This window comes from Dendrobates tinctorius, unplaced genomic scaffold (genome assembly GCF_039654945.1).
Source record: "Dendrobates tinctorius isolate UK_male_01 unplaced genomic scaffold, ASM3965494v1 ptg000097l, whole genome shotgun sequence".
NCBI lineage: Eukaryota > Metazoa > Chordata > Amphibia > Anura > Dendrobatidae > Dendrobates > Dendrobates tinctorius.
The window spans coordinates 10548655-10564432 of record NW_027361765.1 but is presented as its reverse complement, the minus strand read 5'-3'; the positions used below and the strand labels follow the sequence as shown (position 1 = coordinate 10564432).

At 46.0% G+C, this 15778-nt stretch overlaps 1 pseudogene; it reads right to left on the bottom strand.

Annotated features, from left to right (window-relative positions):
- Positions 1 to 6070: 6070 nt before the first annotated feature.
- On the bottom strand, positions 6071 to 14844 carry LOC141098980 (kinetochore protein spc24 pseudogene; annotated as a pseudogene).
- Between the last annotated feature and the right edge of the window lie 934 nt (positions 14845 to 15778).

Here is a 15778-nt window from a genome sequence, read left to right as displayed (position 1 = left end):
GTTTTTAAACAGCATTTTACCTCACAAAATATCTCCTCTGTGATCTTCTGCTGTATTGTCAGTATTGTCTGTAATGTACACGGTCAGACACAGACAATGAGAGGAGAAGGCAGGGGAGAGAGAAAGTACACAGGGGTGAGAGACAGAGCACAAGGGGTAGACAGCTCAAATGGTACAGCACATGAGGGGAGAACACTGCACAGGAAGGAGAGAGACAGCAGACAAGGGGGATAGCACATGGGGTAGACAGGTCAAAGAAGAGCGCACAGACGGGAGAAGTCAGCACATGGAGAAAGAGAGTGTGGATAGTTGGGTGAGCACATGGGGGGAGAGATTCTCAATGCTGCAAAGCCTGCCCCATCGTGACATTACCGCCCTCCCGATGCGATAGCGTCAGGCCTCCATCTAGTCATTTAGAATTGTTCAAAAACTCACAAAATTTGTCGCAAACCTGTTCTCGTTCCCCCAATTAAGTAATTTTATGTATGCCAGAAATTTTTTTGCATTTTTTTGTGACAGTAAAAAAAAATGCAAGTTTTTGATCTAAAAAGTGCCAAAAAATGGTTAAAGACCATTTTTAACAATGTTCAAAATTCAGGAACCTAGTGAGCCATTTTGATGAATTTGGCTATAAAAACATTGGGTCCATATTTTTTCTATTAAAATACAAAAAACCTCAACTGCTAGCACAGTAACTGAATAATAATAATAATAATAATAATAAATTTTATTTCTATAGCGTTGACATATTCCGCAGCACTTTACATTTCTTTTACTAATCTATACAGTATACTTTTAATATTTAAGCTTAGGGTTCTGTCTAAATAAGATTATAATGTATCTAGTTTTAAATGAGACTTAGTCATAGCTGACAGAAGTTCCTTGTACTATACACATACATCTTAGATTTCAACTAAATTTACCATGTTATTTTCAAATCAAATAAAATCTAAGCAGGATTTGGTCAAAAAGCTTCTAATTTAAACTTTCCAAATACTGACAAAGGAAACAAACTGATGACCCACATGTTTCTCATCAAAATGTTACGCCTTACAATATAAATTTTCCTAATTTCTTTTCCAGATATTCTATCAGTTTTCCACATTCTTTCCAAGACCACCAGTTTTTAAAGGGAAGCTGTCAAAACAATTTTACTAATTAAAGTGGTTGTCCTCTACTTTATCATTGATCAGCATCTGATTTGTTGGGTGTCGGACCCCGACCCATAAGACATTGTCAGACCCCGACCAATCATCAGGAGGCTTATGTGCAGTACCCGGGCCGCGGTCAGCATCAGAAGACAGAGCAGCTTAAGCATTTACATTCGGCAGCCACCACAGCTGACACAAGAACAGTTGATCGGTGAGGGGGCCAACCAATCAGACATTGATGATCTTTCCTAAAGATAGACCATCAATGATAAAGCTGTGGACCACCGCTTTAAACTAGTGGCATGACTACAAAAGTTTTACTATAACAAAACATAAGTTATATCGATTTTGCAATATTGTGATGTGCCGAAAAATCAAGCTCTGAAGTCATAAATATAGAGAGGAAGATGGCACATTCATTGAAATTAACCTTTTTTCCCCCATGTGATGTTTTATCTCCAGTGAACTATTCTTTTTTTTTTAGAGAAAAATATTATATTTTATTTAAAAAAAAATAATATTAACCCCTTCACCCCCAAGGGTGGTTTGCACGTTCATGACCGGGCCAATTTTTACAATTCTGACCACTGTACCTTTATGAGGTCATAACTCTGGAACGCTTCCATGGATCCCGGTGATTCTGACATTGTTTTCTCGTGACATATTGTACTTCATGATAGTGGTAAAATTTCATTCAAATAACTTGCGTTTATTTGTGAAAAAAACGGAAATTTGGCAAAAATTTTGAAAATTTTGCAATTTTCCAACTTTGAATTTTTATGCCCTTAAATCACAGAGATACGGCACACAAAAAACTTGATAACTAACATTTCCCACATGTTTACTTTACATCAGCACAATTTTGGAACCAAAATTTTTTTTTGTTAGGAAGTTATAAGGGTTAAAAGTTGACCAGCGATTTCTCATTTTTACAACACCATTTTATTTTTAGGACCACATCACATTTGAAGCCACTTTGAGGGGTCTATATGATAGAAAATACCCAAAAGTGACACCATTCTAAAAACTGCACCCCTTAAGGTGCTCAAAACCACATTCAAGAAGTTTATTAACCCTTTAGGTGCGTCACAGGAATTTTTTTGAATATTTAAAAAAAAATGAACCTCTAACTTTTTTTCACAAAAAAAATACTTCAGGTTCAATTTTTTTTATTTTACCAAGGGTAACAGGAGAAATTGGACTGCAAAAGTTATTGTGCAACTTGTCCTGAGTACGCTGATACCTGATTTGTGGGGGGGAACGACTGTTTCGGCGCATGGCAGAGCTCAGAATGGAAGGAGCGCCGTTTGACTTTTTCAATGCAAAATTGGCTGGAATTCAGATTGGACGCCATGTCACGTTTGGAGAGTCCCTGATGTACCTAAACAGTGGAAACCCCCTACAAGTGACCCCATTTTGGAAACTAGACCCCCCAAGGAACTTATCTAGATATGTGGTGAGAACTTTGAACCCACAAGGGCTTTACAGAAGTTTATAACGTACAGCGGTACAATTAAAAAATCATATTTTTTCCACAAAAATGATCTTTTCACCCCAATTTTTATTTTTCCAAGGGTAACAGGACCCTAAAAGTTATTGTGCAATTTGTCCTGAGTATGCTGATACCCCACATGTGGGGGTAAACCACTATTTGGGCGCATGGCAGAGCTCGGAAGGGAAGCAGCACCATTTGACGTTTTTGGCTGGAATTGAGATCGGACATCATGTCGCGATTGGAAAACCCCTGATGTACCAAAACAGTGGAAACCCCCCACAAATGACACCATTTTGGAAACTAGACCCCCTAAGGAACTTATCTAGATGTGTGGTGAGCACTTTGAACCCCCCAGTGCTTCACAGAAGTTTATAACGCCCGGGGGTGAAAAAAAAAAAATTCGTATTTTTTCCACAAACATGATCTTTTAGTCACCATTTTTTTTATTTTCCCAAGGGTAACAGGAGAAATTGGACCCCAAAAGTTGTTGTCCAATTTGTCCTGAGTATGCTGATACCCCATATGTGGGAGAAAACTACTGTATGGGCACACGTCGGGGCTCGGAAGGGAAGTAGTGACGTTTTGGAATGCAGACATTGATGGAATGGTCTGCGGGTGTCATGTTGCCTTTGGAGAGCCCCTAATGTACCTAAACAGTGGAAACCCCCCACAAATGACCCCATTTTGAAAACTAGACCCCGTAAGGAACTTATCTAGATGTGAGGTGAGCACTTTGAACCCCCCAAGGGCTTCACAGAAGTTTATAATGCCAGGGCATGAAAATAAAAAAATCGTATTTTTTCCACAAACATGATCAATTAGTCCCCAATTTTTTCATTTTCCCAAGGGTAACAGGAGAAATTGGACCCCAAAAGTTGTTGTCCAATTTGTCATGAGTACGCTGACACCCCATATGTGGGAGAAAACTACTGTATGGACACACGTTGGGGCTCGGAAGGGAAGCAGTGCCATTTTGGAATGCAGACTTTGATGGAATGGTCTGCGGGTGTCATGTGCGTTTGGAGAGCCCCTGATGTACCTAAACTATTGAAACTCCCCACAAGTGACCCCATTTTGGACACTAGACCCCCCCACGGAACTTATCTAGATGTGTGGTGAGCACTTTGAACCCCCAAGTGCTTCACAGAAGTTTATAACGCTCGGACGTGAAAATAAAATCATTTTTTTCCACAAAAATGATATTTTTGCCCCCAATTTTTTATTTTCCTAAGGGTAACAGGAGAAATTGGACCCCAAAAATTGTTTTGCAATTTGTCCTGAATAGGCTGATACCCTACATGTGGGGGTAAAACACTGTTTGGGCGCATGGCAGAGCTTGGAAGGGAAGGAGCACCATATGACTTTTTCAACTCAGAATTGGCTGGAATTGAGATCAGACGCAATGTTGCATTTGGAGAGCCTCTGATGTGCCCAAACAGTGGAAACCCCCAATTCTAACTCCAACCCGAACCCCTAACACCCCTAACCCTAATCTCAGCCCTAACCCAAGCCCTAACCCTAGCCCTAACCCTAACCCTAGCCCTAACCCTAACGGAAAAATGGAAATAAATACATTTTTTTAATTTTATTATTTTTCCCTAACTAAGGGGGTGATAACGGGGGGTTTGATTTACTATTTATGGCGGTTTTTATTTTTGGCAGCTGTCGCACGCTAAAAGACGCTTTTTATTGTAAAAATAGTTTTTGTATCACCACATATTGAGAGCTATAATTTTTCCGTATTTTGACCCACCGAGTCATGTGAGGTCTTATTTTTTGCGGGACGAGTTGACGTTTTTATTGGTACCATTTTCGGGCACGTGACATTTTTTGATCGCTTTTTATTCCGATTTTTGGGATGCAGAATGAACAAAAACCAGCGTTTCATGAATTTCTTTAGGGGGAGTGCGTTTACACCGTTCCGAGAGCGGTAAAATTGATAAAGCGGTTTTATTGTTCGGGTCAGTACGGTTACAGCGATACCTCATTTAGGTAGTTTTTTTATGTTTTGTCGGTTTTATGCAATGAAAACTATTTTATATAAAAAATAATAATTTTTGCATCGCTTTATTCTGCGAGCTATAACTTTTTTATTTTTTTGCTGATGATGCTGAGTGGTGGCTTGTTTTTTGCGGGACAAGATGACGTTTTCAGCGGTACCATTTGATCGCGCGTTATTACACTTTTTGTTTGGCGGTATGATAATAAATCATTATTTTTTGCTTCGTTTTTTATTTTTATTTTTTAAGGGGTTCGCTAAAGGGGTTAACTAATGTGACAGTTTTATAGGGCGGGTCGTTACGGACGCGGCGATACCTAATATGTGTACTTTTATTGTTTTGGGGTTTTTTTATTTTCAAAAAATGAATTTATTGGGGAATATTTTTTTTTTTTTTTACTAATTTATTTGGCGATTTTTTTTTTTAAATTATTTTTACACTTTTTTTTAATTTTTTTTTAACTTTATTACATAGTCCCAGGTGGGACATCACTGTCCTGTGACAGATCGCTGATCTGTCACATCACAGATCACTGTGACAGATCAGCAATCTGTCACAGGCAGTGCCGAAGGCTTCCTCATGCTTGCGCTTTGCAGGCACTGAGGAAGCCAGCTTCCTGCAGGCCCCCGAAGGCCCCCGTCGCCATCTTGGATCCGGGGGCCTGTAGGGAAAGAGCCCCCCGGAGCAGCGCTGCACATTGCGCTGCCGTGGGGGGCTCAGGGAAGCACAGATGGAGCCCCCTCCCTGCCGATGCTTCACTTTAACTCCCGGTCATGATCGCGGTGTGCAAGGGGTTAGCGTGTCACGGGCGGTCCGTGACCGCCCCTGACACATTGTGCCGGGTGTCAGCTGTGATAATCAGCTGACACCCGGCCGCGATCAGCGGCGCTCACCACGTGGGGGCCGCTGATCGCGGTAGACGTACTATCCCGTCCATGGGCATAGGGGCCCGGGTCCCATGGACGGGATAGTACGTCGGATGTCAGGAAGTAGTTAAAGGATTTGAAATGGCTTGAGGGGACATGATGTAGGGTATAAATAAGGTTTACTTTTAAGGGCATGTCACACTAAGAGATATCGCTATAACTAGTGACGTTATAGCGATATTGCTAGCGATATCTCTGTGTCTGATACTTACCTCCGACCGCTCCCCCGCTGGTTATCGCTGGACTGTTTCTCGTCGTCAGCTTCCTGCGGCGCTTCCTGCTGTGAGGACGAGCGACGCGTGGAGCCGGGCGGGAGGACGCAGGATCGCCTGGTGTGACAGGTAAGTAGTGACCCCCATCCCCAGCGATGTCGCTGGTGAGATCTGCCTGTGTGGCAACTCACTAGCGACCACTTAGCGATGTGCCAGCGATCCTGACCGCGTCATATCGCTTGTCGGGATCGCTGGTACATCGCTAAGTGTGACAGTACCTTTAGTGTCACCATTCTGTAGACATAAGGCTCCATAGATTATCACAGATAAACATCTTCGAAGGCTGGGCGCTGTCAATGCTGATATGCTGAGCGATCTCTCCCCCATAGTGGATGCCTTTGATTAGTGTTGAGTCACAACTCACAATTGTAATCTTAAATAGAGTTGAGCGAAACGGGTCGAAAAAATTCAAAAGTCGCCGACTTTTGGCAAAGTCGGGTTTCATGAAACGAAACCTGACCCTAGGATGAGGTCGGCCACGAGGTCGGCGACTTACGCGCCAAAGTCGCGTTTCAAAAGTTTGTTTTGCGCTCTTTTTCAGCCAATCAGGATCCACGGACACTGTGGGCAACGTGATGACCTAGGCACGGGTCACCACCATCTTTCAGAAGGGCATGCAAGTGATTGGCTTGCTTTGGTGGGCGTCACAGGGGGTATAAAAGGGCGTGCACGCCGACCGCCATCTTACTTCTGCCGATCTTAGTATAGGGAGAGGTTGCTGCTGATTCTGTAGGGAGAGCGTTAGGCAGGGAAGAAGACAAAAAAACTGCTTCTGCTGCTAGCGATTTGGCCTGCACTAGAGTTGAGCGACTTTGGTCGGATCGGGTTTCGTGAAACCCGAATGAAACAAAATAAGTTTCAGATGAAACTCGTCCGACTAGAGCAAAACAAAGTCGGAGTTTCGTCCGAAACCCGACCCCAATGCAAGTCAATGGGAAATAAAAGTCGGACGAAACTCCGACTTTGTTTTGCTCTAGTCGGACGAGTTTCATCTGAAACTTATTTTGTTTCATTCGGGTTTCACGAAACCCGATCCGACCAAAGTCGCTCAACTATAGCCTGCACAACACACAAGTCACTGTGTGTGCAGTGCAAGGGGAGGCTATATTGTGGTGTATCAGTGGTGTTGGTTGTTGGGCTGCCTTTTAAGGCTTCCTGACATGCTGGCATTGCTGTTTACCCACTGCTCCGCAAACTGCTTTTTTAAAAGCAATCCAATCTCCCTTATCCTCTAGTCACTTTTGTCACAGGCAGCTGTGCCATCGAGCGTGTCACATAGCGCTCAGATATCAGTGGGCCTCACACAATCCACAAGTGTCCAGTGTCCAAAAGTGTACGCAGAGATTCAAAATCTCCATTATCCTCTCGTCACTTTGGTCACAGGCAGCTGTGCCATCGAGCGTGTCACATAGCGCTCAGATATCAGTGGGCCTCACACAATCCACAAGTGTCCAGTGTCCAAAAGTGTACGCAGAGATTCAAAATCTCCATTATCCTCTCGTCACTTTGGTCACAGGCAGTTGTGCCATCGAGCGTGTCACATAGCGCTCAGATATCAGTGGGCCTCACACAATCCACAAGTGTCCAGTGTCCAAAAGTGTACGCAGAGATTCAAAATCTCCATTATCCTCTCGTCACTTTGGTCACAGGCAGCTGTGCCATCGAGCGTGTCACATAGCGCTCAGATATCAGTGGGCCTCACACAATCTACAAGTGTCCAGTGTCCAAAAGTGTACGCAGAGATTCAAAATCTCTATTATCCTCTCGTCACTTTGGTCACAGGCAGCTGTGCCATCGAGCGTGTCACATAGCGCTCAGATATCAGTGGGCCTCACACAATCCACAAGTGTCCAGTGTCCAAAAGTGTACGCAGAGATTCAAAATCTCCATTATCCTCTCGTCACTTTGGTCACAGGCAGCTGTGCCATCGAGCGTGTCACATAGCGCTCAGATATCAGTGGGCCTCACACAATCCACAAGTGTCCAGTGTCCAAAAGTGTACGCAGAGATTCAAAATCTCCATTATCCTCTCGTCACTTTGGTCACAGGCAGCTGTGCCATCGAGCGTGTCACATAGCGCTCAGATATCAGTGGGCCTCACACAATCCACAAGTGTCCAGTGTCCAAAAGTGTACGCAGAGATTCAAAATCTCCATTATCCTCCCGTCACTTTGGTCACAGGCAGCTGTGCCATCGAGCGTGTCACATAGCGCTCAGATATCAGTGGGCCTCACACAATCCACAAGTGTCCAGTGTCCAAAAGTGTACGCAGAGATTCAAAATCTCCATTATCCTCTCGTCACTTTGGTCACAGGCAGCTGTGCTATCGAGCGTGTCACATAGCGCTCAGATATCAGTGGGCCTCACACAATCTACAAGTGTCCAGTGTCCAAAAGTGTACGCAGAGATTCAAAATCTCCATTATCCTCTCGTCACTTTGGTCACAGGCAGCTGTGCCATCGAGCGTGTCACATAGCGCTCAGATATCAGTGGGCCTCACACAATCCACAAGTGTCCAGTGTCCAAAAGTGTACGCAGAGATTCAAAATCTCCATTATCCTCTCGTCACTTTGGTCACAGGCAGCTGTGCCATCGAGCGTGTCACATAGCGCTCAGATATCAGTGGGCCTCACACAATCCACAAGTGTCCAGTGTCCAAAAGTGTACGCAGAGATTCAAAATCTCCATTATCCTCTCGTCACTTTGGTCACAGGCAGCTGTGCCATCGAGCGTGTCACATAGCGCTCAGATATCAGTGGGCCTCACACAATCCACAAGTGTCCACTGTCCACAAGTGTGTGCAGAAATTCTAAAACTCCCCTGTCCTATAGACACCTTGTACCTTGTTTTACATTACTATATAGTTTGTTGGATTTTGTCTACATTTCTACCAAAAATGAGGAAGGCTGGTGGAAGAGGCCGTGGAATTGGGCGGGGGTTGGCAGCTGGTAATGATGGTGTTGGTGGTGGATCTGATGGTAGGGGCAAGAGCAAAATAGGACCGAATGCAGGAGGTGCTGACCCTGCGTCATCGTCTGGCTACATAAGGCCTCGAACGCTTAGTTTTCTAGGAGTTGGCAAACCGCTTTTAAAGGCAGAGCATCAGGAAAAAGTTTTGTCTTACATTGCTGACTCAGCCTCCAGCTCTATCGCCTCCTCTTCTTCAGTTGTAAAAAGTAAAAGCACTGAGTCGTCATTGGAGGCTCATGTTCATGAACCACACCTTTCCTTGTGTCCTTCACCCCAACCAAGATTGAAGGATGACGCAGGCCATACTACTGATTACTCCATGGAGCTGTTTTCACATACCATGCCTGGATTATCAAGTCAAATGGTGAATTACCCAGGCCAAGATGAATCTGACATGGAGTGCACTGATGCACAGCCGCTGATGGATGATTCTGCTGGTACATTCACTCAGAGCACTACATTGTCCTCGCAGTGTACAGAGCCAGATTTTGACCCTGATGAGACTCAGGTGCCCCTTCCCGCACACTATACCACCATACACGGTGACACAGAGAAAGGTGCACATGACATAGAAGAGGAGGTGATGGATGACGCAGTTGTTGACCCAGATTGGCATCCATTGGGGGAAGAGGGTGCTGCTTCCAATAGCTCAGATGAGGAGCATCCACAGCAGACATCGACATCGCAACAGCTGTTATCTGGCAGGCCCGGAGCACTCCAAAGACAGGTTCCAAACATCAAAAGAGTTGCTGGACAGCTTGTCCAGAGGGTCAAAAGATCACAGCGTGCTAGGCCGCAAAATGTCTGCCAAAGTAGGAAGAGTGCAGTGTGGCACTTTTTTGAACAAAATCCTCATGATCAGGCCAAGGTTATCTGTAAGAAGTGCGCAGAGACCTTTAGCCGAGGGAAAAATCTGAAAAATTTGAATACCAGTTGCATGCTTAGACATTTAACCAGCATGCACTTGCAAGCGTGGACACAACACCAAACCTCAAGTGCCACATGTGCAACTGATCACAACGAAGGTAGTCAGCAACGCTACATTGTTTCCCCCACTGTAAGCCCACCGGTTAGCACAGCAGCAAATGTTGAGGTGTCGTTGCAAGGCCACAGCAGTCAGGGAATCCCACTGTTATATCAACGAAAGACTGATTCTAGGCCATCAGAAAGAACACCAACTCCATCACCATCATCAACCCTCTCTCAGTCCGCCCTGTCCACCGCTACTTCCACCATATGCAGCTCTCAAGTCCAGCTCACCCTCCCAGACACTATGAGTAGGTCAAGAAAGTACTCAGTCTCTCATCCGCGTACACTGGGTTTGAACGCCCACATTGCCAAACTAATCTCGTTTGAGATGATGCCCTTTCGGTTGGTGGAAAGCACAGCTTTCCGCGAACTCATGGCCTATGCAGTACCACGCTATGACCTACCCAGTCGCCACTTCTTCTCTCGCAAAGCCATCCCAGCCCTCCACCATCATGTGAAAGACCGCATTGTCCATGCACTCAAGCAGTCAGTGAGCGGAAAGGTGCACTTCACAACTGATGCATGGTCCAGTCGGCATGGCCAGGGCCGTTACGTGTCCATCACTGCGCACTGGGTTAATGTGGTGGATGCAGGGTCCACAGGGGACAGCGGTGGTGGGACAGTGCTGCCTAGCCCACGGTATAGGAAACAGTTGGCTGTAGGCGTTCGACCCTCCTCCTCCTCCTCCTCCTCCTCCAGAAGCGAAAGCTCGTCCACAGAGCGCAGTCGTACGAGCACTCCATCTGCAGCTGCCACTGTTGCACACGATGTGTCCCCCTATCGAGCAGCTAGTGGAAAGCGTCAGCAGGCTGTGTTGCAGATGATGTGTTTGGGCGACAGACACACCGCCGAGGTGCTGGCCGAGTACTTGAAGCGACAAACTGAGTCATGGCTGGGCAGTGTACATCTTGAGGCAGGCAAGGTAGTTAGTGATAACGGCCGTAATTTTGTGGCAGCCATAGCCCTTTCAAAACTCAGCCACATACCTTGCTTGGCTCACACCTTGAACCTGGTGGTGCAGTGCTTCCTCAAAAATTATCCGGAGTTAACAGCCCTGCTCCAGAAGGTGCGAAGACTGTGCGTGCACATCCGCCGGTCGCCTGTACACTCCGTTCGTATGCAGAAGCTGCAGCGATTGCTCCACCTTCCCAACCACCGCCTCATTATCGACATTGCAACAAGGTGGAACTCCACCCTGCACATGGTGGAGCGGCTGTGCGAGCAGAGGCAGGCCATAATGCATTTGTGGGAGGATACACGGCCAGGCACTTTGAGAGCAGACATGGAGTTGACAGGCGTGCAGTGGTCGAAGCTGAAAGACCTTTGTAAAGTCCTTCAGTGTTTTGAGGAATGCACACGGCTGGTAAGCGCAGACGACGCCATCCTAAGCATGAGCATCCCACTTATGCGTCTGCTCATGCAAACTTTGACGCACCTTAAGGAGCAGGCGTCTGCAGCCAATGTTGATGAGGAGGAAGAGGAGGAGGGAATCCTTGATGACATTCAGCCATTGTCTGCTCAGGGACCTCTCCTGGACGAGGTGGAGGAAGAAGAGGAGGAGGAGGAGGATGATGGGGATGATTACTTAGGGGAGGAGGATGCATCTCGTGGGGCAAGTGAAAATGTTGGCGTGGCAAGGTCTGGTACAGGGTTTGTGCGTGACTGGAGGGATGTGGATTTGCCAGAAAGTGCTCCTCCACCCAGCACTCGCAGTGCATCATTGACACCGGGAACATTGGCCCACATGTCAGATTATGCCTTGCGGATCCTAAAAAGGGACCCCCGCATTGCCAAAATGATGAACGATGACGACTACTGGTTGGCCAGCATCCTGGATCCACGCTATAAAGGCAAATTACAAAACATCATGCCACAGGAGAACCTTGACCTAATATTGGCTAATAAACAAGCAACTCTGGTAAATCGGTTGCTTGAGGCATTCCCAGCACACAGCAGCGGTGATGGTTCTCACACGAGCCGTACGGGCCGGGGGCAGCTTGGCAGAGGTGTTCGTGGTGCACACAGCAGAAGTGGCGTTGGAGACAGGGGTTTCATGACAATGTTGTGGACTGATTTTTCAAATACCGCTCACACAACTGGTAATACTGCATCGATGGAAAGTGACAGGAGACAGCAGTTGTCAACTATGGTTACAAACTACTTTTCCTCCCATATCGATGTTCTCCCACACAGGTCATTCCCCTTTGACTATTGGGCCGCTAAACTGGACACCTGGCCTGAATTGGCCCAATATGCCTTACAGGAGCTCGCTTGCCCAGCTGCAAGTGTGCTATCGGAAAGAGTCTTCAGTGCAGCTGGATCAATCCTGACAGAAAAAAGGACCCATCTGTCAACCCAAAATGTGGATGATCTAACCTTCATTAAAATGAACCACGCATGGGTTTCCAAGGATTTTGTCCCACCTTCCCCTGATGACACATAGGGTGACAGAAAAATGGCTTGCTTTGGTCCACCTCTTCCTGGTACTTCACCTATTTCGCCTTTTGCATCAGCTGAATGTCCAACATCAACATATGCCACTTTCTAAAACTCCCTAACTGTGCTGCCTCCCCCCCCCCATGGCCGGGGTAACCACCTAGCGCACGACACTGTGCGAGTGCCGTTGCCCTGGACAGGTGGGTAGGCCGACTCTTGGGCGCGGGCACTGGCACAGGGTCCCTCATAGTGCAATCAAGTGTCTCTGACGGTGGTGGTGCACACCCGCCGTCAGACACACCGCTGTACTATGAGGGGCCCAGTGCCAGTACCGACGCCCAAGAGTGGGCCCCCCCTTGCTTGGGCAGGGCCCCAGCATTTGCAATCTTTACCTCTCCCTGCTCCTCCGCTGTGTAATCTGGGCCGTCAAATCCATACTGTGCCTGACACCGTCTGAGCCTGCCTCCTGAGACATATATTTTGAATGTGTACGCTATCCATACATGTTATCCAGGGATACGGTACCCTTCCTAACCTTTGTGCAATGACGTGCAATCCATACTGGGCCTAACACCGTCTGAGCCTGCCTCATGCTGTATAGACATATATTTTGAATGTGTACGCTATCCATACATGTTATCCGGGGATACGGTACCCTTTCTAACCTTTGTGCAATGACGTGCAATCCATACTGGGCCTAACACCGTCTGAGCCTGCCTCATGCTGTATAGACATATATTTTGAATGTGTACGCTATCCATACATGTTATCCGGGGATATGGTACCCTTTCTAACCTTTGTGCAATGACGTGCAATCCATACTGGTCCTAACACCGTCTGAGCCTGCCTCATGCTGTATAGACATATATTTTGAATGTGTACGCTGTCCATACATGTTATCCGGGGATACGGTACCCTTTCTAACCTTTGTGCAATGACGTGCAATCCATACTGGGCCTAACACCGTCTGAGCCTGCCTCATGCTGTATAGACATATATTTTGAATGTGTACGCTATCCATACTTGTTATCCGGGGATACGGTACCCTTTCTAACCTTTGTGCAATCACGTGCAATCCATACTGGGCCTAACACCGTCTGAGCCTGCCTCATGCTGTATAGACATATATTTTGAATGTGTACGCTATCCATACATGATATCCGGGGATACGGTACCCTTTCTAACCTTTGTGCAATGACGTGCAATCCATACTGGGCCTAACACCGTCTGAGCCTGCCTCATGCTGTATAGACATATATTTTGAATGTGTACGCTATCCATACATGTTATCCAGGGATACGGTACCCTTTCTAACCTTTGTGCAATGACGTGCAATCCATACTGGGCCTAACACCGTCTGAGCCTGCCTCATGCTGTATAGACATATATTTTGAATGTGTACGCTATCCATACATGTTATCTAGGGATACGGTACCCTTTCTAACCTTTGTGCAATCACGTGCAATCCATACTGGGCGTGAGAACGGCTGGCGAGCTGTTAAGCAAGCTACAGCACCTGTCCAGACAAGTACAGGGATTCCCTAGCGAGGAGACTTATTTGATTGTTTTCAATGTTGGGACAGCAATTTTTGGGGAGCACTATACTCTGGAGAATGATAGATGGGGCCCACCATACACTGGAACATTCCAAAGGTGGACATCAGACACTGGAGCAGCATTTACAGGGCCCATTATACACTAGAGCATTAGAAATGGGGCCCATTATGTTTGGAGCATTATTTGGGCCCATAAGACAGTGGAGCTTCATCCATGGGGACCAACATATACTGTAGCATTATGTGGAGCTCATCATATACTGTTTCAAACATTATATGGGACCAATGATTCTGTATGGAGAAATAGATGGGCCTCGTCATGAGATGTAAAAAGTGAGGTATTTTTCATTGTACTATACCGCTATTTATCTGCCGTATCGGAGCATGATGAGTTGTGGTATGTGTTAAAGGGGCGCTCTTTCGCCCAGGGCACATGAAAACCTGCAGCCAGCCCTCCCCCCCACAACTTTAGCCAAATAACACCCATTTTTCAGTGCGTAACTTATATTATGAAGTTAATTAAGGTTGACAAGCTTAAGTAAGAAGAATTGATGCTTTTGGCATTCAAATGGGCACTGTTGGTGTGTTTCCTGTCCTCCTCTCACTGCCGACTTTTATTCCCCATTGACTTACATTGGGTTTCGTGTTTCGGGACGACCCCGACTTTTCCCTATAATCGGACGATCTTGCTCGACCCGACTTTTGGAAAAGTCGGGTTTCACGAAACGAAACGCGACCCTAAAAAACCAAAAGTCGCTCAACTCTAATCTTAAACAATCTTGGCTACTGAGTGGAAGAGCTTTGCCAAATGCAGCGCTGAAGGAATGACCACTGTAGTGTCCTCCTGAGCCTCTCCCTCCACCTCAGCAATTGCGTCTTCCAGCAGAATCACCCCCTGAAGCTCCTTCTGCAGAAATTTAATGCCGCTTTCCAGAGAGGCATTTCTTTTACATGCATCCTGCAGTTCCTGTTCAATCTTCCCTAGTTTGGAGGATATTTTCTGCTTCATTTCTTCTGCTTCCTACAAATAGTATGATGTCTCTACAACCCTTTGTATGTAGCATGATGGTCCCCACAGCTCATTATTAATGATACTATGTCCCCCACTGACCCATATATATAGTATGATTGCCCCACATATATTAAGTATGATGGCCAAATTGCTCTACATATATGGTATATACAGTGGTATGTAAAAGTTTTGGCACCCATGGTCAAAATTAATGTTGTTTAGTGATGAGCGAGTATACTCGTTGCTCGGGTTTCCCCAAGCATGCTCAGGTAGTCTCCGAGTATTTTGGCGTGATTGGAGATTTAGTTTTCATCGTCTCAGCTGTACGAATTACAACTGCTAGACAGGCTGATTACATGTGTGGAATGCATGTTTGTTAGGGAATTCCCACTCACCCATCACTAATGTTGTTGTGAACAGTTAAGCAACTTGGAGATGAAATGGTCTATAAAAGGGCTGAAGTTAAAGATGACATATTTCCTTTCTATTTTAGGGAATAAAAAAAATTGTTATTTTTTACATTTTAAAAATTACACAAAGGAAAATGGGCCAATGCAAAAGTTTGGGTACCCTTTGACATTTGGGGGAAACGAGATGGAACCAATTTGCTCTAGAAGATTTGCAGTGGGAGCTAGTTCGGACGCTGTATCTGATCTGGTAAAGGGCATCCCAGAGTTCCTGAATTTAAAAGGACTGAGAGACAAATGGAAGGCAGATTTGGGGACAGAGACGAGAGCGGAGCGGACGCGCTGCAGGGATGTCCCCGAGACCAGCATGACAGGCCTCAGAGGGAAGTCTATGCCACCAAGGTGTCAGTCACCATAGCTAAGCGTGGATTCTGTTCAGGAGGACTCTCAGCTTCATCTGCGCTGGTCAGAACCATGATCGGCACCCCACGTCGGTCAAACTTAAGAGACCAGACTTTGACTGT